At 35.1% G+C, this 25,664-nt stretch overlaps 1 protein-coding gene across 1 annotated transcript in view; it reads right to left on the bottom strand.

Moving 5' to 3' along the window:
* The window catches only part of LOC134679297 (basement membrane-specific heparan sulfate proteoglycan core protein), a 181,665-nt gene that overhangs the window by 138,260 nt on the left and 17,741 nt on the right, over window positions 1-25,664 (bottom strand). The window lies entirely within an intron of this gene.

The raw sequence follows: 25,664 nt of genomic DNA on the forward strand, positions 1-25,664 counted from the left end.
ATTCGACTAGAAACTGTTAACTTAATAACGTACTAACTGAGTTAATTTGTAGGTCAATAAACATTATAAAGCTACAAATTACACATAACATTGCTATTATTATAATTACAATTTCAAAAACAGTGATATTATTTCTGCCTTTATTATAAAATTTGGAATACTGGAATTTGGAATGTCATAACATTAGGATTGACTTACTAATTACTTTGACTAATGCTACTTTTAGCACGTGTATTGTAAAATGTAGGTACAATGTTTTATAGTACATATGGCCCTTTAAATTCTCATAGGTACCTACGCATGTATAGTGCTAGTTATCGCACTGGGCGGTAAATTAGCACCATATGTACTGTAAAATATATTATGTCACTTTGGCTGAGACTATAATACATCGATCTATTTAATTTTGTCTATCCGCGTGTGCTTATGATACAAGTTCATTGTTCTACATATATCGAAAACATTACCAAAATTGCTCCCTTTAATACATCTTGGTACATTGGTATTCATATGGCAATGTTTACACATAGAACACTTCAGCACATGATTCACAAATAAATCGCCACCCAAGCCACAATTAGGCGGAGCGGGCGGCCGGCAGCCAGCGGGATTTCTTTGCAATTTTAGCTAGTCCGACATGATCCGCCAACGAGTGTATACGACGCGACTCGCAACTTAATGGTGTCAAACGTTACCGCTGCCTTCTTACTAAAATATGACTTTCAGAAATATGTTTTATTTTTGTCCTTCTCAAACGAGGTAATCGTGTATTGACATTAAAAATGAAATAACCTTATGGACATAACCCTTTTTCAAACCAATTTACAAAAAAATTATAAAGCTTCTACTGCTGGAGCATATACATAAACTACTAGGTATACAAAGGTTTGAACCATCGGAAACGATGCCTAGTATTACGGAAGTCTTTAGAACGAATCGGACACTAACTTCACCTAGAAACGATTAGAATTTTAGAATCTTATTACGATACGGTTATGGATATGATACATATGTCAACTGTTAAGAGTAACATTTCTTCAAACATAAACCGCCCTCTACCTATATCAAAGGTGCACTAGGAACACCACCATTTTTTTTCAAAAAACGTAGTGCTATTTTAGATCACAATACAATACAGACATAAATTTCATCAGCAATCTTGAGGCCTTCCTCCAGTAACTTCGTTATTCGAAACCTGATTTCTTAACATTGTACATATGATACTGTTTATTTAAAATAAAAAAGGTTAAACGTTAGTAACGAACTTAGAAATTAGTAAGGAACATTATATCATATCATTTATCTCTTTATATAGACTAGTAGGTGCCGTAGAAGGTTTAGACTAGCTGTATCCCGTGGACACGTGGACGAAAACCGTATTATGTTTATTAAGGTACTGCTTCAATTTTCATTTAAGTACAGATGCGTGCAGAGACAGCTACGATGTTTGCAACCCAACGCAACGCTCGCTGGAGAATGAAGAAAACGTAAACAAATGCAACATGACTTTATTCAATTGGATTTCCCGTCTCGCAGACAAGCTGCCTCCGTGACAGCTCCCCCTACTCTTGCACTTTATGAAAATGTGCGATGTAGGTGCAGTTAGCATCATTGGTAGCGGATGAAACAACGCAAAAGAATTTGCCATCCTGGAATACTTTTCCAGACAGAGATATCTCTTCAGTATGAGTTCAAAGTATCTGTTACAATCTAATTATAATCTACTAGATGTACACCGTGGACTCGAATAATAATAATAATTCTGCCTATATACGTCCCACTCCTGGGCACAGGCCTCCTCTCATGCACGAAAGGGCTTGGGCTATAGCCACACGCTACCCCAATGCGGATTGGGGACTTCACATACACCTTTGTATTTATTCGCAGATGTATTAAGGTTTCCGCACGATGTTTCCTTGACCGAAAAGCTAGTGGTAAATATAATGATATTTTGTACATAAGTTCCGAAAAAACTCATCGGTACGAGTCAGGATTTGAACCCCCGACCTCCGGGAAGTCGGACGTCATATCCACTGGGCCACCACCGCTCGAATAACTCGACATATTTTCCTGAGGTAATAGACAGAGAAAAAATATATATTTATGTCTTTTGGTCATATTCGGCTAAAGGAGAATACTCAATTTTCTTGTGTGTGAATGATAGACACTTTTGACGCGTAGTTAGTGTGGATTTGATGCTTTTGATGCTTAATACCTACTTAAGTTACACAAGAAAATATAGGAAACTTTATTATTACTATCACACAGGTTAAACTTATTGAGCATGTACTTGTGAATCTCTGCAGAGCTTTGCCCATCATATTATTAATTAGCACTACTAGATAGATACTAACAATATAAAAACTACGTGCGAATATTTTTTACTGGAAGTAGGTCCATATGTCTGTCTAAAAAAATAAACAATCGTCTCGTTAATGGATATCATGTGCAAAGGCGATGAAGGATAGCAACCATACACTGTTTAAAATAATGAGTTCCAGATAAATTCAGGTCAAGAACTTAGTATATAAATTACAGAAAATAAGTAGGTAACTGTTAAGATAAACACGTTGGTAATCTGTATACCGTCTACTTGCATTTCAATCTTCCGTAGTCAAAATCGACAGAATGGAATGCTGCTTATAGTTTCAACCAAAGAGTAGTATACTATATATGGTTTCAACTGCATTATGATTTATAAACTCATCGTTGGCAATAAATTTTATTATATCTAATTATATCTGATGGTCTGATCTGATGATTAAGTATACCAAGGATAGTATGTAGATGTAGGTACCTATAATCCCAAGTTCCTTGTTTATTTTTTGATGCTCTATAATGGTAACATGTTTCATCCAAAGTATTCCGCTAGACTGAATTTTACACGACATTTTATTAGTTTAATGTTAGATGTATTTGCAAACATCTAATACCTACAATTTTTATGTCATTTTGATTTAATTTAAAACTAAAAAAATTAAAAAAGTACAAAGTTTTATAGGTACCGTCTTATAAAACTTGAAAATCAATTATGCGCTAAAAAAATTACCTATACTTTCCGCCAGACAGTAAGATTACGATATCTTTCATACATTTTAGCTTAAACGAGAGTGAGTCTGATTTAACCCATAAACAGGCTGACGCATTTTTTACTTGTGATTACTGAGTCGAGTAGATAATAGCAAAGCTCCGTATAAGATAAATAACGTCTAAGAAAAAACGTTGGTTCGGAAATCAAGAAAAAGTCATTCTCGTATAGATGGCGCACACACCTTTGGCCTATTCTCGGCTAGATAGCGTTGACGACACCATTTGATATTTAACAATTTTAATACATATCAGTGAAAGAACATGGGTCAGTATGGAACAATAAAAATTAAAAGTCATTCCGTAAACATACTTTGATTAATTTATACATTTTCAATTTTATTTTCAGGTTTAATCGTGTGTCGATAGATGGCAGTAAATGTACCGTGACTACAAAATTTACTTTGGCAATAGCCCTCTATACTATCTATTCTCTTTGATAATAGTTTTAAAAGAAAAGTGATTTCTTGTTTTTTTATTATCATTAATTCAATAAAAAATACATACATTATCTAACAATTTAGCAAAAAAATAAAACATAATATACTTGCAGTATTCTTTTCAGCATAGGGTCATTCCACCGTTTCGGGTGTTACACTTGAACTCATAAAATAAGGTTTTATCCGATATTGTAACAGGAACTAGGAGGTTATAACTATTGATTCATCTACTACTTTGATAATATTTTCCTTTCCTGTACGCACATTATTAAAGTATAAGAGAAATAACGAGAGAATCACTAAAAAGTAGCTGTCTCGGGCGTTACGCGAATTGGCCTATACCCTAGTAGCATTTTCGTTGGGGCCCACGGTGCCAACGGTAGGGAAAACGTTGGGATGAGGTTCGTTCCGTAGCCAACATTAATTTTGTATTGGCCCACCATCGCATTTACCAACATTCGCTGTGGCACAGATGCCCAACAATGGGCCTTTGTGTATTTTGGTACCGTTGGCTAAACAACGATAATATTCATTGGCCCAATGATGACATATATCGCATTTACCAACATTGGCAGTGGCAGTGATGCCCAACAATGGGCCTTTGTGTATTTTGCTACCGTTCGCTAAACAACAATAACATTCGTTGGCCCAATGGTGACGAATACCGCATCTACCAACATTGGCTGTGGCACGGATGCCCAACAATGGGCCTTTGTGTATTTTGGTAACGTTGGCTAGTCAACGATATCATCCGATGGCCCAATGATGTCAAATATCGCATTTACCAACATTGGCTGTGGCACTAATGCCCAACAATGGGCCTTTGTTTATTTTGGTAACGTTGGCTAATCGACGATATCATCCGATGGCCCAATGACGACAAATATCGCATTTACCAACATTGGCTGTAGCATTGATGCCCAACAACGGGCCTTTGTTTATCTTGGTAACGTTGGCTAATCGACGATATCATCCGATGGCCCAATGACGACAAATATCGCGTTTACCAACATTGGCTGTAGCATTGATGCCCAACAATGGGCCTTTGTGTATTTTGGTAACGTTGGCTAATCAACGATATCATCCGATGGCCCAATGATGACAAATATCGCATTTACCAACATTGGCTGTGGCACTGATGCCCAACAATGGGCCTTTGTTTAGTTTGGTAACGTTGGCTAATCAACGATATCATCCGATGGCCCAATGACGATAAATATTGCATTTACCAACATTGGCTGTAGCATTGATGCCCAACAATGGGCCTTTGTGTATTTTGGTAACGTTGGCTAATCAACGATATTATCCGATGGCCCAATGGTGACGAATATCGCATTTACCAACATTGGCTGTGGCACTGATGCCCAACAATGGGCCTTTGTTTATTTTGGTAACGTTGGCTAATCAACGATATCATACGATGGCCCAATGATGACAAATATCGCATTTACCAACATTGGCTGTAGCATTGAGGCCCAACAATGGGCGTTTGTGTATTTTGCTACCGTTCGCTAAACAACGATAACATTCGTTGGCCCAATGGTGACGAATACTGCATTTACCAACATTGGCGGTGGCACGGATGCCCAACAATGGGCCTTTGTGTATTTTGGTAACGTTGGCTAGTCAAAGATATCATCCGATGGCCCAATGATGACAAACATCGTATTTACCAACATTGGCTGTGGCACTGACGCCTAACAATGGGCCTTTGTGTATTTTGGTACCGGTGGCTAAACAACGATAACATTCGTTGGCCCAGTGAGCACAAATATCGCATTTACCAACATTGGCTGTGGTACTGATGCCCAACAATACCAGTTGAGTTTGCTTGTGGCGTCACTAGATGTCGTTACTGTCTCCAAACATCGAAGTTATAGTTATTTTCTCGATTATTCCGGATATAATCATAATATTTTTTAAAAGTAACTTATAAATCTAATAGCTATAACTATAAAATTATTACATAAATTAAAAAAATTGTATTTTACCAACATTTTCTCAATTTAAATCTCAGAAAACATAAATCTCGCTTACGAAGTTTCGAAGTGCGGTTAGTATATATACAAATTAGAGTGTATAGTAAGTGTACTTGCTTCGGCAGTACATATACTAAAATTGGAACGATACAGAGAAGATTAACAACAACTGCTGCCTAGGGCCTTCATGTGGATACAACCAATGCCTACCGTAGTGTAATTGTAATATTTATCAGCAAAGGCCCAACGTCGTATTACACAACCACTTACTTAACGTAGGGTAACTGTAGGACTCGTAAACAAAAGCCCATTACATAATTAGACTGTAGGCACACTATAAATTACACAACTATTTACCTACGGTAGTATTGTAAGAATCCTACACAAGGCCCAACGTTAAAGTTACAATGTTGGCCCTTTGTGGGACAAGCTGTGTTGGGCCTTCAACCTGGTGCACGACTACCTACCGACCTACCTGACTTGCCGTTGGGTAATTGTTGAATTTGCAAACAGAAGCACAACGAAAAAATTGCCCTTTTTTATTTTTTTGCAGTTGGCCCTACAGCAAGCCATACGGCCAAATGTAACAATTAACCAACCATCAAACAAATGTGTATAGTCCCAACCACGGCCCAACCAAAACCACCACCGTTGAATAATTGTATGATTTATTTAAATATGCCCAACGAAAAAATTACTCTAATGGCCCTCTGTTGGGAATCTTCGGGAGGGCCTTTGTCGAGGGCCCTCCAGCAAATCGTACGGCCAAATGTAACAATTAACCAACCATCAAACAAATGTGTATAGCCCCAACCACGGCCCAACCAAAACCACCACCGTTGAATAATTGTATGATTAATTTAAATAGGCCCAACGAAAAAATTACTCTTATGGCCCTCTGTTGGGAATCTTCGGGAGGGCCTTTGTCGAGGGCCCTCCAGCAAATCGTACGGCCAAATATAACGGTTGCCCAACTAATACGTAAACAAAGGCCCAACAAAATCCCTACAAGAAAATGCTATTAGGGTACCTTCTGACCATCAGTACCAAAATGCATAATTAAGCGAATTTTATCAAGTAAGCTCCAGTTTTATTTATGTCAAGTAATAATAGTTAGTATAGTCTACTGAAACACTGAAGTAACACTTAGTATCACTTCTTATTTAATTTTAATAAAATAAATTACCTGTTTCGGGTGTTACTCATGGTTCGTTTCGGGTGTTACGAGTACGAAATTAAGACAGATTTATACGAAATTATGGCTCATTTTATTGAAATTATTGTCTTTTTAATAAATTCGATTAAAAATATAAGTAATAAATGATGAATTATTTTAAAATACATTATCTTAACAATAAAAACTGTTTCTCGAAGATATCATAATTATTTTTCTTTCGATGCGAATATTTCCGAAAATATTCACTTAATCAAAAACTTGTTGATGGTGACACCTATTCATTTTGAAAGATCTATCCAACGACACCCCACATCACAGGATTAAATGCAAAAAAAATTAAAAATATTTTTTTTGTACAGGAGCTACCATAAAAAAACACTTTTTTTTCGGTTCTTTTTTGTGACATGAAGGTTCGGTATGTTTTCTATGGAAATAGGTTAGTTTTGACTTCTTAAACCAGTTTTCATTTTTCAACCCTTTGGTAGCGTTTCTTATGGAATGACCCCATAGTGATTTTTTAAAGTTTTATACTATACACGTACAAAAACTGCCATTTGTTGTCGATTTGAACTTGACAACTAAAATATCAAATAAATTTGTTTTGACGTGGTTTTGACCACGTTTTGACACCTCCCATTTTTTTACGTTCGGAAATCACTCACTTTACAGCAACACCATCCAATATATCGGAGCGGCCGAGGTGCTCAAAAATGTCTGAACACGCACTCTAACCTTGTTAGCACTGATTGACTAGCACGTTATCTTTTCGCGAATTAGCAAAGTAATATTTTTTGTTTTAAATAGCACCTTGGTCGCTCCAATATATCTTATGGAGACTGTACCTAGCATAAAAATAAAGGCTATTACCGGGTAGTGATAACGGTGGCATGAGTTTTCCATGTTTTCTATTTTGTGCATAAGTGGTCATGCCACCATGCCGGGTAAGTGCGGTTTAATCCACAAGCCAAAGGTTCGCTACCAGAGCTCACGTTTTTAAATCAAAGCATGATCATCGTCATTAATCATTAACTTAAGAGGTATTCTCTTGTCGGTGGAGTATCTTCCAGCTTTCCCTATCCTGCGCCAGCTCTTTGACTTTTTTGGTAATAAGTGTTATTATAGCTGGTCAAGCAAATCTTGTCAGTAGAAAAAGGCGGTAAATTTGAAAAATGTAGGCGCGAAAGGATATCATCTCATAGAAAATTTGAATTTCTCGCCTTTTTTTGCTGACAAGATTTGCTTGACCAAGTATATATATTAAACCATGCCAAGGTTATGATATTCACGGTCGCCGAATTGTACCGCGGGATATAGCGGTCTAAATCCACAATAATTTGTAATACCTATCGCCAATTTTGTGAATTCGCCATGATTTTTATACCAACACGGCATATTTATTAGACTTTTGGTTCAAAATAGCTGATGTAGTAATAAAATGATAAAGATACCTTGTTTGCCTAAGAGACCCTAAAATGAAGCAGAGCGTGTGCAGCCTCCCTTCCGGACTCCCGTTCAAAACAGTCTCTTAAGGCATTGAGTACAAAGAGGAAAAACTAGGGAAAAGAACGCTTAAATGTAACTGACACCACCGACTCTGCATGTATGCATGTGTTAGATGTTACTAAAACGAATAACAATTATTTACGTAGCAATTTTCTTCTGTTAGTAGGTACATGATATTTATGTAATATTTATGCCATAGTCGCAAAATAAATAAAATATTGCAGATAGGCATAGGAAATAGGAAAACACAAGGTAGATACAAAAAATACTTTCCAAGCTGATTAACTACTATGGGGTTATTTAACGATTTCTTGTGTCATAATCATAAATAATCCCCTAAAAAACTGTTGTTTCTTAAAGGACGGTGATCATTTTTACGGAAAATATAAAGTAATAACTTTATTTTATTTATTAAAAGTAACTTTATTTATTAAAAGTATAAAGTAATAACTTTATTTATTTATTAAAAGTAACTTTATTTATTAAAAGTATAAAGTAATAACTTTATTTGACTAGCTAGGCTAACACAAGCTAAAGAAAGGTAAACACGTTAAATGCGTTACACGAACCCTGAAAGTTATCGGCGAGATGGTATTTCACCTACTTTAATGAAGGTGGGGCTCGTCTAATTGTCTGCTCAATTAGTGAACGCCACGATACCTCTCTTCGAATTAAAATTAGAACCTACGTGAATAATTATTCTCGACACTGAGCTTGAAAACGGTCTAGCTTTGATTTAAGCTTTTAACAAAATCATTCTAGGATCAGATGTGCCCTGAATGTTAATACTTAATTTAGAGTGGGTAATGCTTCCTATACTTATTCGTGTTTCTTTATTATCACAGTGAGTTGAGGTTAATTTGTCATTATTAAATAGGTACATGTGTAGGTGATCCGGCCGCCAACGACGAAAAGTAGAATATTTATATAAAAAACGAGCGTATTTACACGCATATTTTAAATAAAGGGCCAACTAAACAACGCTGTGTTGTTCCTAATTGACAACACAGCGACATCCCAACCGGCCAGGCTAAAGTTGGTTCGTGGGACCGTCGCCTCCACGTAACAAAACTTAATAATACAATATAGAGGGTAGATTTGAGATTGAATCTTGATACTTTTCTTTATTATTTCTATTGTACGAATGTCTGTTGTCGGCCTATTACGGATTTATCTGTGATTTTTTTTTACTTACAGCTCGATGATTCTAAAGCTTATGGAACCCATGCTTATAGTTCCTATAACAGTACCTTCAAGTCTCTTTATAAAGAGACTTGAAGGTACGGTAAAGGTAAATGACTTTAATGTTACATTTCTTAATAATTTAGTGTGCCAAACTCTCAAAACATGTTTGCAAACATTTTATGTGAATCCGTGTAAAAATGAACTGCCATATAGGTACTAACGTTCGAAGTTCGACACGTCAGTTATAACTGACTTATAACTTTCATTGTTTTGTGGTTGCCTGTTTCAACCTTCACCGAGAAATGTACAATCAAAACTGGACATATTGTACGTACCGTAAAATGGGGTGAGTAGGGAGAAACCCGACATTCAAAAGTCGTTGATTTGTATATTTGTAATTTTAGTTTTTTTAATGATTATCGGTCGTTTTCATAAAATTGCGAAATCGCACCACACCCACTTGGGGTTATATTATGGAATAACAAATGGGGTGAGATGGAAAAATTGTATCGGGTAAAACTTTCGCATTGTGAATTTTGGATTAGCTTGCCTTAATCTGCTCTCCGTTCCTCTCTCCGCTCGTCCTTATCGCTCATAGAAGGTAGCATCCTATAGAAGTGGTGTACGCGTACCCCCGTGAGTGACGAAACATACGCAAGGCGACAATATTAAAAACACGTTTTAAATATCAAAAACGATCTACGTCATTCGGTCGGGTTATTTTTTGCCCACCATAAACCATACTATATGTATGGTGGGGAACAAACAAAAACTGAGACTGTGACAAGGACAAGCAATAATACCGCTTTCTCTGCTACTCCTACTGAAAGATCTATAAGTGTATCTAAGTTCGGTCATTTGGCCCCTCCCCCGTTTCCTATCTATATTATTGTACCTCTATGTTATCGCTCCTCTTACGCATGATGGTCCCCATTATCCTGGTTTCAGTCCTTCTAGTGATAACAGTTTTTGATGTTATAATTTGGCTACTCAGTGATGCCACAAGAAAAACAAATATATATGTCTAAAAGTATAATAAATTACTCTTTGACCAATCTGAACGAGAAAATCAAAGTAGTAACTAAAACATCCGCATCCCTTCTGCCCCCTCAATCCCTACTCACCCCATCTTACGGTACTGAGACAAAATCACACAAATCAAGTTACACCGACCATAATTAGCGGAGCGAACTACTTTTAAAATTTTATAAATAGAGTCGATCGAAAGGAATTTAAAATGTATTCATCTTTAGACCAATCCAACGTTCTGTAACCAGTAAAATACTTTCGCATATGTGCTGTAGGTAAGTTATTAATTAGTTCAAAGTAATGGTAGCCAAGGAGTAAGTAGGCAAAGGCGGGGACTTGTACTGAGAAAGCTAGCGGGCGATGGGGTCGTCACATCCCTACGCGAAATTGGTTTTATTATTAGTGATAGCACTCATGTATGAAGTTATTATGGATATTGGTGCGTGCTTATTTTATCATTCGACGGTCGATTATTATGATTAGTATAAAATAATCAGAGTTCATTCATGTAGTAGCCACATTTGTATCATAACATTATTTTGATTGACAATATCTTTCTGAAACCATTAAATATTCATAAACTGCATGTATACAAATATTTATAGAAATTTATAAAAGGGATATTTTAATGGATTAGTTAACTGATAAGTCATTTCATAAAAGTATACCTATAATTTATGTTGGGAGACATAGTAAAATTACACTGAGAGAAAAGGACAACAAAAACACACTTAGAATTACAAAAATAAACTTAATCCGGGGACAAGGAGAGTTAACTAATAGGAACAAATTGACTTTTGCAATTTCTATTAGTTCTTGCAATTTCTATTATCTGTTTGTTGAAATTAGATTTAGGATTACTGAGCTGATTGTAGAAATAAATAAACTTTACAGAAATAGTGAAACGTCTATAATTATTACTAAACTTCATTTTTTCCCCCAGTACAGAACTTGTTTTGTGATTCCTGGTTAAGTTTACTAATGATTTTTCTCTCAGTGTAGTAAAGTGTGATATCAGAAATACACTGGCAGCGAGTAACGCTACGTCTTACGTAGGCGAACAACGCGCGAACGCGGCGCGGCGCGGCGCGGCGAAATCAATCCTTTGATGCCCATAGAAGTGTCCTACGTAAGCGATCTCGTTGCGAACGCGGTGCGGCGCGATTTGCACGCGAATGTCAGGCGGCGCGGCGCGGCGGCGGCCGCTTTCGCCGCGCCGCGCCGCGCCGCGTTCGCGCGTTGTTCGCCTACGTAAGACGTAGCGTAAGCCTAGGCACCGAGATAACATAACGCAATCGTAAATTAAAATATTTGATTTCGCTGAATATCGCCACATTGGGATCTTATAAGAACCCCCGGGGTTATTATATCTCAGCACTGGCACATTTTAGTAGAAATGCCCCTAGTAGTAGCGCCGAAGCGATGTGCACCCTATGCGCCAAGTCTGTACATTTTCAGTGAATTTTACATGATTACAATACATTTTAAGTAATTGTTTTTTAGGGTTCCGTACCTCAAAAGGAAAAAACGGAACCCTTATAGGATCACTCGTGCGTCTGTCTGTGTGTCCGTCTGTCACAGCCTGTTTTGTCGAAAACTACTGGACCAATTAAGTTGAAATTTGGTACACATATGTAAATTAGTGACCTAAAGATGGACATATTTTTTTTTATAATTTTAAAATATATATGTTCGAAGTTATTTAAGAAAATAGCCAAAAAATGACCATTCCCCCCTTTATCTCCGAAACTACTGGGTCTAAAATTTTGGAAAAAATACTCAAAATAGTTCTTTACCTATAGATAACAGGAAAACCTATTAGAAATGTGCAGTCAAGCGTGAGTCGGACTAATGTACGGAACGCTACAAACGCGAGTCCTACTCGCACTTGGCCGGTTTTTTTTTCTTTATAAGTAATACCGAAAAGTTCGCCGCTAGCCAAATATTCATGGCGTCTCTACTTTTTTGAATGCACATTTTAGTAAGATATTTAATATTTTATTGGATGATTACGGCCACGATCAAATCTGATAAAAATGTCTAATCTAAAGATATGACGAAATATCTGGAAATTAAATAAAAAACAGGGAAATTCACGACACAATCGTAGTAAAACAACGCCTCCGACTACAATGTAGACTCCACTAGTGGCACTAACATCATTTAATATTTAGATCGGTAATAACAACTGTTTGTAATCGGAGATCACTATCATACTTGTGAGCACTACGATAAATTAATCAAAGGCTAGCCGTCAAAAATCGCCTATATGTCTAACTAGCTGTTGCCCGCGACTTCGTCCGCGTGGAATCTTATCTTCAACATTTTACATCTTTAGTACCTACTTATAATTTTCATATCCAAGCAATGTTGAAATTAAGTACTTTTCTTTTTTAGCAAGTTGTATGAAGTTTTAAGTCAAGTGGATTTTGATGTTGGTTGCTGAAATTACTTTTCTTGTATTCTCATAATAGGTACCTAATGTACCTATGCCCTTATACAAAGATTCAAGTTCCGCATTCCGCACTCACAAAATATCTGATCTCCATACAAACTTTCAACCCCTTTCTCACCACCTTGGGGGATGATTTTCAAAAATGCTTGAATTAGTTTTCATGTTTTTTAATTTATTACCTTTTTTTCCAAAAAGTTAAAGTTCCTAGCTTAAAATTAAATTTACACCCCAAAACGAACTTTCATCCCCTTTTTAGCCCCCCTAAGGAAATCCCTAAGGATGGAATTTCCAAAAACGTTGCAATTACTTTTTTTGTAATCGGCTATTAGGTCTTTCTAAGAAATTTTAAGCATTTGTAATGGATTGAAACTTTCAACCCCTTTTTAACCCTGTTAGGGGCTGAATTTTACAAAACGCTGAAAATACTTTTCCTGTCTTCTAATAATATCCCTAAATACAAAGATTCAAGTCCCACACTCGAAAAAATGTTTGATGTCCATACAAACTTTCAACCCCTTTTTTCACCACCTTAGGGGTTGAATTTTCAAAAACGCTGAAATTAGTTTTCTTTTATTTTAATAATATATATTTTAAAGAAGTTTCAAATTCGTAGCTCAAAAGAAAACTTTAACCCCATACAAACTTTCATCCTTTTTTTAACCCTGTTAGGGGATACATTTTACAAAACGCTGAAATTACTTTTATTGTCTTCTAATAATATCCCCAAATAAAAAGGATTAAGTCCCGCGCTTGAAAAATTTTTTGATATTCATACAAATTTCCAACCCCTTTTTCACCACCTTGGGGGATGAATTTTCTAAAACGCTTAAATTAGTTTTCTTGTATTTGAATTTGATACTTTTTTACAAAGTTTCAAGTTCCTAGCTTAAAATAAAATTTGCACCCGAAGACGAACTTCCATCCCCTTTTTAACCCCCTTAGGGGTTGAATTTCCAAAAACGTTGCAATCACTTTTTTTTGTAATCGGCTATTATGCCTTTCTACGAAGTTTCAAAGCATTTGTAATGGATTAAAATTTTCAACCCCTTTTTAACCCTGTTAGGGGATGAATTTTACAAAACGCTGAAATTACTTTTCCTGTCTTCTAATAATATCCCTAAATACACAGATTCAAGTCCACCACTTGAAATTTTTTTTGATATCCATACAAACTTTCAACCCCTTTTTTACCACCTTAGGGGATGAATTTTCAAAAACGCTGAAATTAGTTTTCTTGTATTTTAATAATATATCTTTTTACGAAGTTTCAAATTCCTAGCTTAAAAGAAAACTTTAACCCCATACAAAATTTCATCCCCTTTTTAACCCCCTTAGGGGTTGAATTTCTCAAAATCGCTTCTTATCTCTTGTACACTTTATAAATGCAATCTGGTGTGCAAATTTCAACTTTCTGGCTTTTGTAGTTTCGGCTCTGCGTTGATGAATCAGTCAGTCAGTCAGTCAGTCAGGACACTTGCATTTATATATATAGATTATCCAACAATCGTAGCCATTTACCGTGTATTGTTGTCTAAGTGGACAAAACGGTATGAATGTTATAAAACTGTATAAATCTAGACAAGTGGCATTTATATCGTTTAACTTATCCACTTATCCACTAAGTTTAAGTTGGAAATGTAGACAAATGACATATTATCCAACGACCATGTTACTTATGCAGTTAATCATTTAACGACTATCGCTGTCAAAAGTGGAAAAGACGACAAATCAATAAAAACTGGATATAATGTCAGTTTTATCATCATTTATACAGCCATATCATTTATCCAGTCGACCATCATAGCCTTACAGCTTAAGCGATGCGGTTTAGCACCTAACCTTTGTGATTTGAATAAGGCTACAAATAACAAATAACGACAACTTTGCAACATCAAAAATAAGACTAGAATCAAATTAAACAAAGTTGATATGAATCAAAGTGTCAAATTATAGTTTCGATAGGTCAAAGTCGAGTAGTAAAGTTTCGTGAATAGATAACTCCCATGAAATCGGCGGCGAGTGTGCGGGTGGCGCCGAGAGCCCACAGCGCGCTGTAATGGATACCTAATTTAATTACTTAGTTCCGTTAGGGCAACACATTACAATGTTTCAAATAACATTTAATTTTTAGTTCTATAAAAATGTAAATTGCTCACAGCTTGTTCATTTCTAGCAGGTAATTATAAATCAAATTTCATTATTTTGTCATTATGTAGTTCAAAACTTTAATAACTTCATTAGTATTAATTATTATATTTCGTTTTTGTATTTATCATTCAATCATTTCAATGGAATGCGAATATACTACTATATTGTAATTATATTGACATTATTCCAACTTATGCAAAATATTGAACTAACTTCATAATTTACGATCATTCCTTTATTCCAATCACGAGACTGTACCTAATTAAGTATGACATTATTTAAAAGTAGGTAGGCATTTACTAGGTAGTGTCTGGTCCGTAAAATAGAGCGATTTAAAATTGAAATACAGAAAGTATAAAATAAGGTGAGACACATAAACACAAGACTTCTCATTGGTATGATCTGATAAAATCACCAAATACTCATAAATAACATTGGCTGATCACTGCGTGTTTAGGTTAGCAGGACATCTCATTACCCGAGGTGTCTGCGTGCCTTCCCGAGTAAATAGGACTGTCCTGGCTTCTCAGGAATATAAACAATGCGTCTAGCAAGTCCGCATCTCCTGCTATGTTAATGTAATATCTCGAGGTAGATACTACAACTTATTCTACAACACAATCGTTGACACTTTCTTGTGCATTTGTATTTCATAGTAGGAACTGACTGTGTGCGATTCCATCCGCGTTATCCCCATACAGGCATGCAGGCTTTTCTATCGTCTTATATTATTTACTACCTTAATGTGATAAAACTAACTAATTATTTAAATTAACTAATTATTTTGGTCGTATATCCACGGGGGCTAAATTTGTATGCACGTTATGCATGGGTCAAATTGCGATTTAGTAGTATCAAGTAAATGAATACCGATACCATACTAAAATATATGCCAAAAATATCATATTTTTCGTAAAAAATACAACAATAAAGTGGTTTCCAATTAATGCGCACTCTATTGTAAACTGATAACACAATACGAGTACATGCAGAGCGTCAATATTGGGGAAAATTAACACCGCCAAAAACGGATAGGCTGGTTTTTGTTTTTTATTTGTTAGTGTATATTCTTAAGTAAAATTTTAAATAATTGTAACTAGGTATTAGACAGAAAAAACCTTGCCGATAACTGGCTGGAGATAGCACAGGATCGAGACAACTGGCAAATGTACTTGTGTCGGACGCCAAGACTTAATTTTTAATTTTAATGTTCTTTAAGTTATTTAGTTTAAGTCTTCGGTTTATTTTAGTTTATAAGTACTTAATTTGTACGTTTACTTAATTGGTACATTTATGTGATGAATATAATTTATAAAGTTCAGTTACTGTTATACATAAACAATTAGTAATTAAAGAACCTACCTGCAAAAGCTCTCAAACTAGGTCTCACCCCACATAATCGACAAAATTGCGTTCTCGCAGTCGCGTCCTAGTTCGGCCCAAGTTAGTAAAATGTATCTTCAGTTCTCTGAACTACAACATTTTAATGAATATACACGTAGTACATGTTTATATAAAAATATATAGTCTTAATTGATCTACAGTAGGTAAAAATTCCTGGGTTCTACTCACTGACAAGACACATGATTTATTAAATTCTAAGAAGTCTAATTTTATTGTCTATCAAGTGTAGGTATTTTGTATCAGATAACAAATTAATTTTTAATAACAGAGTTGGTGCTAGTAACTCTAGTGACACGTGGGCACATGTACGAATTTGCGATCTAGGTATTGGCAGCTCAAAGGGCAAAGGTAGGTAAAATGGAATTCAATATTTTAGCTCTTGTGTTCTAAACAAATATGTATATCTATATAAAAAATAAAGCATATTTCAAGTAAAGACAACAAAATTATAATAAATAGAAAGCCTTACTTTTATAAATAGATAATCCTATCAGTATCATATCGGAAACTACTAATACGCTTGGTATTCTCATTGCGGTTGAAAACGCAGCCATTCTTATTTCTTAATTTATCTCATTACCTATTGATTATTTTCATGAAAAGAACATACGTCATTATGCCTTACATTTAATATAATAAAATAAATATGCCTTTATTTCCAAGAAGTGAAACGCACGACCCTGCTCATGTTACAACAAACGCGATCTTCAAGCACAAATCATTCTGTGAAATAGGCATTCACTAGGTTGCTGCGTAATCATTTAATACCTATTGTACATTAGGTACATACTCTAGGAAATCTAAGTTAATAGTACAGTACGGTACGAAAAGTAGGAAATTCGCAACAAGTGGAGTGGGTTTTAAATAAAAAATAGTTAAGTAAATACGTACTTGTACGTACGTAGGTACTTGTAGGTACTTAATTAGTTCACTGATTAGGTATAACGAATGATGTTAGATTTGTTTGTAATGTAGTTATTCGAATGATAAGAGTGGTGGTGCATTAGGCAGACGGCGAGATCGTCACCCTGAGGGTCCTTTGTCGCCGCTCCCTCGAGCCTCCTCCCGAACAATTGTTGAACCTCCCGGCGAGCGCGCGGCGCGGCGCGGCACTCGCCTGCGCCAGCCGCCACTGTTGCCGCATCTTGCAATGTTTTACCAACCCTTTTTATGATAAAAAGTAGGTACATCGCTAAGACACAACTACACACTTTTTTGTTTTCAGAGTAGAAACGTTATTCATATGTTTTATTCATTTATGGTTATTTTTTGAAACGTTATAAACAAGTTTTCCAGGCAACATCGGAAAACAAAAGACAATTAACTGTCAGCAAACTAGCACTTAGCGCATGTTTGTGTTTTACCATGTTTTTAACAAGATATAACTACCTACCTAAGCATAATAATAACACGCGTTCATTATAGGCTTGTATTCCTTTTACACTCTGTATTGCTAACAGAACCTATTCAGTCCACTTTCATATATGGGAACTTGTGCCCTGTGCATGACTCAATTAAAGCGTTCGCTTTGAAGAGATTCAAGTCCAAAGGTAAAATCAGGAGGAGGTATTTATGAAATTAAAAATCAAATTCAAAGTAATCGTTAACGTAAATGACAGAGCCAGTTTGTATAAGTTATGGCTAATATAGTTTAATTAATTTTCAAAACGTTTATAAATTAATTCTGTATTACACGTAACACTTTTTTTGTTTAAGACAGAAAACACGTTAGGTTACGGTTGTATATATATATGACCATTTACTTTTAAAAAAAGTTGTGACTGATATTCGACTTGGGTAGTAGGTAGCTAAGTTATTGTGACACATCTAGTATACTAGGTACTTAGGTATAAGTACTATAATAAATTCTCCTAGTAAAATTTAAATTATACATTAAGTATTAATTTGTACTAAGGGTGGCATCGTCATTTCCTGAGTAGTACCTACAATTATTGAAGCGTATTGAAGACTGCATTTTCCCGAGTCCTCGCCATCTAAACGTAGACACTGATTAATGATGTAAAAATGCTTTTGCATATTTCGTCAAAATTAATTTTAAGTGATAAATGAATGACTGATTTGCAGTTCAACAGGAGAGTAAAAACTAGAATATTATTCTAGAAATAAAATTCCTAGATACCTAAACTAAGTTAAGTGCGTAGGTATTGCTACATTCTCATTTAAATTTAATTAATACAAACTACATTAAATAACTCCTAAGTTTCCTAACCGAATAAAAATCCGTTTCTCAGCTATCCCTTTGTGCCTATATCAACGCAGTGCTCGGTGCTCGATTAATTATCCAAATAGATACAAAACAAAATAAGTATCGCGTTTACTCTATTAATCATATTAACAATACGAGAAAACCAATTACCCAATTTAATATTTAGATATATTTAAGTTATTTTTGTATGATTTTTTATATAAGTACTATTAGATAACCTTTTGTATAAATAAACTATATTTAGATACCTAATTACCCAAAAAAACGCACAAGTTCACTACCTACATTGCTCATGATGCTAATTGCGATATATTTTATATGCATTGTACCTATCTATATAATTTGTGTTCAGTGGTTTCAAAGCGTCGTGGCCACTAGTTATGCGGTACCTACTCGTATACATCACACCGAAGGACTAGGGTGAGGTGACGAGACGCACAGCGCGGTGACAAATCCCCTGTAAGTGAATCCTTAATGCTTAATACCTCGCAGATCCTTGAAGGACTTATCATTTGACGCCGCGCCTGTCGGCCTGGCGCGATACAGTGGATACGCTGAATCGACACATCAATTTTTACATCGTAGGTACCTACTTATTACTTATTATTTTAGTAAAAAATATAAACTGTCAAAAATTGTGATTTAATCCAAAACATACATGCTATAAATATTTCAATAACATGATCGCGTCTTTATTTTTATGTTGTTTGGTTTATTATATACGTATTTATTACATATTAATATACAATACAAGTTACTATTAATATAATAAATATACAATATTAATAAAAAAAGGTGGACCGAAACAATTGTACAATATCGAGGGAATCTCAATGATAAACATTGTATCATATTCACGAGTAGATATAGCCAAAAACAGCTCATTTAACGATATTTTAACAATTTTCTAAAATTAAAGTCTTCCTCTTTCAGTCGAAAATCTTCCTGGAATACCATGCTAATTAATCAAATGTTCGTTATCAATTGTTGCTACCGTAGCACGACCTAAGTTAAATACATTGACTTAAATATCTAAATAAATAAATAAGACGTTGTGTAAAAAGCTGGATAACAGTTATTGGTGTCCAATAAGTTCTTTAAAAGTTTCTTATAATAAATACAAATGTATCCATTTCTCCCAATTAAAAACCACTTGCTTCTTATTACGGTGGCCTATTATGTTAGCAACGATAATAGTGCGCGATTCATCTGAAAATGCACAGCAGCGATGAGCGGCGGGCGGTTAATTTCTCAAGTTCACCGTTAAGGCATGATTTTCCGTAGCAGAGCACATCGTCGCGACCGCTGCTCTTAGTGTGACTACGAAATGTTTGGTGTGACAGTAAACTTTATGTCTAGCAAATCGTATCTAGGTACCTATTTTTAGTCTGCCTTTATACGATTGAACAAGTTTTTACATGACTCATTACATACCCCGGGGTTTTGGGTGCGGGAATGTTTTACATATACTAGCCAAAAAATAGGCAACGGGTGTATCGTATAAACGATTTCAACATTTCAAGGCAAATTTGAAGCTCTCTACCATTTTTTTATTCGCCAGTTTGGTAACTATGTTACCGCAAACAAAGTTATAAATAGGTACACAAAATTATTCCCGCACCCACAACCCTGGAGTGTGCACCTGAGAGTGATCCAAAATGTCGTTTCTCTAATTGATATTTTTTAAGAAATTTATCATATATTATTATATGTAAACAGCTAAAATAAGGTTCCATGATAATTATTTTCCTTTTGATCGAATTTTAATGTATATGAAATTTTGTTACGGAAAATAGAGGTGATATTGTATTTTTATTATAATGACAAAAATCCATTTTCGATTACTAAGCTAATTAAATTATATAATTACCGAATTCTGAGAAAAATATATATTTTGTACATTTTAAAAATTGTATTTGGGATTCATGTACTTGCGCAAATAATTAAATCGAGTACATAATAAAAACTGAACCAAGAACGTGTCCGATCCGATCCGACCATGTCTACTGATATTGCGAACAATATTCGATAACACACTAAAAGTAATAAAGGATACTTAATAATTGCTGAATGCCAGGTTTTGACATCTTAAATAATTACTAAATCATAAAAACGTTATACATAATAAGTTATTAGTTATCAATGAGCATTATGAGTTTCTTTTGTTTATTTGTTAACTGCGGCAGGAGTTTATTTTATGCAGCTGCTTACAATCCGTGTGTGTTATCTTTATATAATGTAAAAAAATCTTTTATCTGTGTGTGTCCGAGTATGTCCGTGTTACGTAAGTATACAAAGAGTTAATGAAATATTTTGCAGCAGGTACTTACTGTTGTCAGCTCTGTAAAGTTTCTGAGTTAGATCCGTTCAAGCTGGGGTCGGGTTTAATAGCTCATGAAATGTATGTAAGCAAGACGCGGATGTCTGCCTCTCCAGCGAAACCGACAAAAAGTAAATACCTATAGCTTTGGGGCGCATTGTCAATGCCCGTAATCCCTTTTCGAGTGTTCAAAAATATAAAGCGATAATACAGAGAAAAATATATAATGATACCTACCGCGACCTCATTGTTTGAGACTCAGAATAGAAGCTATCAATTGGGCGTCTAAAGACGAATCTCTTTTTACTATGTCAAATTTATTAAGTATAGATACAATTTACGTTTTTTTTAATGTGGTTGAATATTATTGAAAACATACTAGAATTTTTGAAGATATTTGTAAAATATTACGTAAAAGAAATAAGCACGCTCCTAATTCATCTTTTATAAAACAACGCTTTAAGTTCATATTTAATTAATAACAAAACGTAAAAATATTAAAATAAAAATTACTTCTACTTTACCCTAATGTTACTATTGAATACCAAGTATGTGCCGTTTTCAATTAAAAGGGTCGGTCGTCTATAAGGCACTTCTACTAAGATGCATCAATGCAATTAAAAAATTAAGAAATTCCTAACGCAATAAATAAATATAAATAATAAATAAATAAATCTTTATTTCCAAAAATACAAATTACAGAGTGTGGCAGGGGTCTCCGCACTAGGCTTCGCCTGTATCGCGGGGTACCAGGAGTACATTAAATAACAGAATTACCTATACAAACATAAAGTCCAGCTTATGGCAAAATAAACTTATTATAACTAGCAATGAATCAATTATTATGATAAATAGAAAATTTAATTTCTAATAAATAAAAAACCGCATCCAATTCGGTATACCCGTTCAAGAGCTATCTCGTACAGTGTCCCGGACAGACATAGCGGTCAAACTTATAAAAACCCTTTTTTGCGTCGGGGGTTATTCTTCATAATCATCATTTTGATTCTGTCGCATCATTTGGATACCAGCCTCTGATTATTTCGCAGTTAATTTTCAAGGTGGTCTATTTTCGATTGTTTACCATCGGCATACTAATTTTGCTGATTACGCTGACACGTGTAACTGTTTGTCACTTTAACTTGCTGCTATTATATTGAGTTTGCAGGCATAAACTAGTTATTTTAAAAATCTGATTTTATTTTTCACTTTTCAAAAACAAGTCTCTACCTAGATAGACTCTTTGCAGCTGATCGGAAAAACAAGCGCCGTCGAAATGTAATCCTTCAGCAAAAGCGGCACCGGCTAACCGTGGAATAGCCTCTTTGTTTTTAACATTTTCTACATAAAGTTAATTAGTAGAAATAGATAATGTCAGCACAAATGTTCAAGGGTAAATTACACTACTTTTTTGTTATCCAATCCTTCGACAATTTGTTCAAATACATTTTCATCAAAACTTCAAATATACTCGTAAATATATAAGGTACGTTAACAATACTTAAAGCCCAAATGTTTCGGTTGTTTTCACTACTTACATTATTAAAAAAAACTGCAAAGTGCGTATCGAACAACGGATAATGAAGGGTTCCGTCCTTTGCGCACTCAAAGTTTACTTATTTCAATATGACGCGTTAAGAAAATAGATACGTAGCTACTTATAAAAACCGTAAAGCAAGAGGGGTTTCTTCCAGGCACTTACGTTCTTTTATCGTGAAACAAATTACCCCTTGCTTCAAAAGTTAAAGGATCTACCGATGTATTCCAAAAATCTTCGCTTCTAATAAAATATTTTACATTTAATTATATAAATCCCCCTTCCCCGCAAAATATAAACTAAATAGCGGCTGGCTAAACTTATTGTAGTTTCCCAGTACCTAAATTAACTGTGACATACGGATGGAGGAGGGGCGTTTTTGCCATTTAGCTACTGAAACCTGCAAATCGATGTTAGGTAATGAATATTAAACTAATATGTATGAAACTATATTTTTGGCATTAAATCAAACATTTTTATACTGGTACTACGGTCATGTCTGCAAATATACGAACAGTGCTTAAAATATGAATTCACCTTTATATAAAAGGCAATAAGGTCGTGGACATATTATTGGGACTTTGTTTGTATCAATAATTTTGGACGTGACTGTAAAATAATCCAACAAATACGTAGGAAAATGTTGTGGTCGACCGCTACATCCACGTATTCGTGCGGTACTAGAACATACATATATTCATACGGTAATGGGATAGTCGTGTCTTCTGAAATCATAGCCGGGCTTTTTCCATTGTTATTCAACTTATAGATCGCGGGATCAGTGGTCACCGAATTTAAAGAGAACAATAATAAATTTTCTCGCTTTTATATCGATGGACTTGACATATTTTTTATACCTACTACCAAAAAGAAGTTACATATGTTTTTGCTGGTTCTCTTATTTATCGCCGAAAATTGTATGGCCGATTATCACTTCCCAACTCACGTTTGGCGGAATTTTATTTCGCCGAATTTTCATTTCCCAATTTATCAAATGGTTTTTTTTTATTTGCCAACCGTACAGTTACCAACTAAACGTTTGGTCTGTGTTTTATAATGCCAATTTTCAAAATGCCAACTTTCATGTCGTAGAATGTTTTAGTTGGCATAATATACACTTAGTTGTTTATTGTCTACAAATTGTTTCATTTGGTCAGACTGTGCCAAAGGGGGGCCGTTTTGTAGGAATAACTTTTCTCTAAAATCTAAAATATTTAGGTTGTTGAAAAAAAAATAACCTCGAAGACTAAGGCGGGAGCAAAGCTCCCGCCTTAGTCTTCTAACCTAACCATATCCAAGTCGGCTCTGCCCAGGAAGGTCTTGCTCGCTCCCTTCGCTCGCTCGCTGCCACTGGCTTCAAATATTAAAATATACATTATAAAAAGTCGAACAACGGCCATTTTTGATTTTTTGGTATGTATCTTTTTCTTATTTGTAACTTGCCTAATGTATGAAAAGCGAACTGTAGCTTCAACGAAACGTTATTCGTCCAAGAGTTGTTCGACCAAGTGAAAGATTTGAGAAATGATAAGTCTCCCAAAAGTTTAGAGGCGTTATAATAATCTGCTTTACAATAATTCTACCAATTGAAACGTTGTCATACAAAAATTTGCTAATCGTTAGTTGTCAAAGTGAAACGTCGGCGAAATGTTGGTTGGCAAATGAAATTCCGCCAAAAATAGTTCTGCGAAAAGGCAGAACACCGTTTTTGCTACTACCAATGACACAAAATAATAGCAATAGGTTTTAGGTGGATAATAGTTAATAACTAAATTGCCTATATGTACGTATAAAAATATTACAGTAGTAAGTTATAGTTAAAACGTAACGTAAAGTCAGTGTATAGTTTGGACGAAAAGATATCAGTTTGCTGGATGTCTGTTTATGACTGATCCATCAATGTATAGTGTTCGTTCGGTGTTAACAAAGCAGCGGTCAAGACGCTAAGAGGGGTTTCTTGTCCGCGGGCGCGCTTTCCGCCGCCCGTCATCCGTCCATATTGAGATTGATGTTAGCGCCGCGCGGCTCGAGCGTCCGCGTCGAGCGGAATACTAAGAGGGCAGACCGACCATTCTTCGCTCAATTAGCCCCCGATCCGACGGGGTTTTGTCTCGACCCCGCGATGACGCCCCAACACTTCGCCGCATACCAAATTAACGTCATATTTTTCATATAAGCCCCCGATTAAACTACCGCAATGAGCCTTAACTTGGCCCTCTTCGAGACTTTTCCACTTGGAAGTAAGTAACTTACATCGAATACTTAACGGGCCATTGTATTAATTTCGTGATTTTTGAAAATCTTACAAAGGGCACAGTGTTTCAAATTTCTGGATATAACCATAACTCTCAATTAAAATTAATGTTTGGACCTATTTTGATATTTAGATATTACACTTAAATATAATGAAAACCTTTTATCTATCTGCTCTTACCTGGCCTGAATTCTTACGAAAAGATGTTCTTGTGGAAAGATTAGAACCTGATCTAGCAATGCTTGATGCATTGCATGTGCAATTGCGCAACGCGGTTATTAAACAAAAAATAGGTAAATTTTAACCTACCTACATGGTAATCCGTTACGTAACCAGAATCGAAAATGTAAGCATCTACGCATATGTACCGGAATCTACTATTGTGTTTAACGTACGTCATACGTGCTAACAAGAAAGCTACACAAAGTTAAAGGTTCGGAGTACTTCGGAGCTACTATTGATAATTACTAGTCGTTTCATTATTACCATGAAATTAGCATAGCTTTTTAAATGGGCGTTAACAACTCCGTGGCTTTTGTGCCGTAACTTCAACTGAAATTATTTAGATGTAAATGCGCCCGAAACAAATACAATACAAAAAAAAAATTATATTATTTATTCTTTGACGAATACGGTTCGAATTTATATTTGATATTTTTACATATGTATATAGTTCGTTTTTTTAGCATTAGAAATAAGATAAACAATCTTGATGTGTGTTTTAATTCAAAAACACATTTTAGTAATAATTACGTCAAATATGTAACAATTATGAATCTAATACGTTCAATATTCTTCTGCTTTCATAAGTAATAGTTATTGATTTTTAAAAAGCGTTTTTCTATTAAAAGACGTGTCAAGATCGCTTACCTTCTTCCAAGTTCTTTCTAATGCTAACAAAACGAACTATAGTAGTAGT

Source organism: Cydia fagiglandana, chromosome Z, assembly GCF_963556715.1.
Source record: "Cydia fagiglandana chromosome Z, ilCydFagi1.1, whole genome shotgun sequence".
NCBI classification, from domain to species: domain Eukaryota; kingdom Metazoa; phylum Arthropoda; class Insecta; order Lepidoptera; family Tortricidae; genus Cydia; species Cydia fagiglandana.